This window comes from Camelina sativa, unplaced genomic scaffold, assembly GCF_000633955.1.
Source record: "Camelina sativa cultivar DH55 unplaced genomic scaffold, Cs unpScaffold00462, whole genome shotgun sequence".
Lineage (NCBI taxonomy): Eukaryota > Viridiplantae > Streptophyta > Magnoliopsida > Brassicales > Brassicaceae > Camelina > Camelina sativa.
In genome coordinates this window covers 34,389-36,801 of record NW_010921703.1, presented here as the reverse complement: position 1 = coordinate 36,801, position 2,413 = coordinate 34,389, and positions in this window count along the sequence as shown.

Genomic DNA, 2,413 nt, shown 5'->3' with positions numbered 1-2,413 from the left:
TCATGCTGTTCCTATCCTTGCTTTTAGCTTCCTAGCCTCTTATTATAACCTGAAAAGGACTCAAACAACTACAAAACTATCAAATAAACAGGGTCAAAGTGAGTCAAAACCGTAACTCTCTCTGCTCAAAACAACTCGCGGACTCGGATTTATATCATTTCGGAGCAGGTGCTCGCTGGGTTGGAGCACGTGCTCTGTCCGTCCGGCTTTTTCCTCTTTGGTTCTCCAGCAAGAGCGAGTTAGAGATTGTGTCAGTCCTGCTCTCCCCGACCGTTTTGCACATAGCTGCACAGAATGAGAAAACAAAAATACAAGTGCAATTGGTTTGAAAGGAGGTTAGGCTCGGGGTGGTACTCACTTAAAATGAGCTAGCTATTCAGGATCACCAAGATTGGCAAAATGAATAAGAAGTCCTGAATATGTGACACGTTCCCTATCTTAATGCCCGAAACGAGAAGAATTTAAATCCGGTTAGGTTCCAATAAAGTAGAGTCTAAGTCTTTCCGGTGAAAACTTAATGGGATGAAGCTTTTCTGGCTAGGAGAAGGGTCCGAATGTGAAGAGGTATTAGCTCGTCTCTGTACTCTTAGTTCTGCAACAATGGTCACTAGGAAAAACGGTCAAACTCACAAATGGTTAAAAACATCACAGATTTCGGTCCTAATTCCCACAAGTTTTGGTTCGACTCACATGACAAACTGACTCAATAAAAAGAAAAATAAAGAAAACAAATGTCATAGGTGACCCTCCCCCGGACTTACTTCACACCGTCTCCGGTGTGAAAATAAGCCAAAGAGAGACCTAGACAAGAAGAAAAATAAAGATAACAATAAAAATGAAAAGAAAATAAGGCGGATAGGACAATGATGGTGTGTGTAACCGCGATCAGGCGTCGGAATCGTCTGGGCTCTCGCTCTCCGAACGGGCAAGGCGGTGCCTCCGACGTGGTGGTCTCACCGGTGGGCTTGGGTCGGCGGCGGTGGTGGTGTGGTGGCAGCAACCGCGAGATAGTGCCGTCAGGATCCTCCGCATCAAGCTGTTGTTCTTCTGCTGCGACTCGACCATCCATCTCCTGTACTCAGCGGTATCGGGCTCATCAGAGATCGGTGGGAGATCAAACTCACCCTGAGGATCGGATGATGTGAATGGTGGAACGCTGTCCTCGCGGTGGTGGGATGAGCTAGCAAAGTCCGCTGGTGGTGGATCAAACTGGGTAGGTGGAGGCGGAATATCTCCCAAAAGCAGTGGGGCGCGGGAGAAACGCAGATCATCCACCGTGGCTAGCTGCGTAAGCTCAGGAGCTGGGAGGCGAATGCTCCCCTGATTACCGTCAGGGCCACCGTACCGGTATGTGTAGAAGGGGTTGGCTAACTGGATGACTCGGGAGTGGACCAGATGCTGTATGTCAATGCGCTCCCTCTGCTCTACACGAAAATACCTCGTCAGATCGATCCGCATATGCTCAAAGAGATGAGTGAGAAGGCTGCCAATCCTCTCTGTACGGCCAGAAGTCTTGTGCTTAGCAGCACAGATCATCTCAGCGAAGTGCATAGCCATGTTGCACCGCACATCAGATGGAGCAGGTGCTCCAGGAAACAGAGCATGTGCTCCGAGAGCCGCGGGTGTCAAAAAGCTGCACCCCAAGTACAACATCAGCAAGTCGTCGTGGTGGACTTTGTTCCCGATGTCGCGGTTGAAGACGAGGGTGCTGAAGACGCGGGAGGTGATCCTGACTCTGGGAACTTCCTCGGGAAGCTCATGTTCTCGTCCTCGAGATAAAACCCATAATGGAGGCCGAAGTCATGCAGGGGCAATTCGTAACGGCGCCCGCCGACCTTAAAAGAGAATGTGGCGCCGGCAATGGATTTCTTCTTGGGGTCAGCGTGTGTGAGTGTGGCGGAGGCGAGGCACTGCCGGACCAAGTCAGGGTATAAGTCTCCCTCCCAAGTGGTAAAGATCCCAACACGCGCTTGGCACAATATCTGGTAGACTTAGTCGTGCAAGCCAAGCATCTTGAGCGTGTCATCACAAAGAGTGCGGGTGGGCTCGATCTTTACGGACAGCAGCTTGTTGTATTGGTTGGCGTCCCTCTGATCCCAAACCGTGTCAGACTCGGCGGGTAACGAGTCATCGTTCAAGTTGAACGGTTCTCCCTCGCACCGTGGCCACGGGAATGATTGTGAATCGTCGGTTGGTCTCTTTGTTGTGCTCTTTCTTCCCGAGGTAGAGCGTCTAGGGGCCATTTTGTACCTTGAGTGTGTGCTTAAATGGACTAGAGATTGAGGATTGTGGTGGATAATAAAGCAATCTAGTCTCAAAAATCACTGAAATCGGTCTATTTTTGAAAAAGTTAGCAATGGGAGAGAATGAGAGCTTCGACGGCGACGAGGAGAAGAAGAGAAGAAAGAAGGAA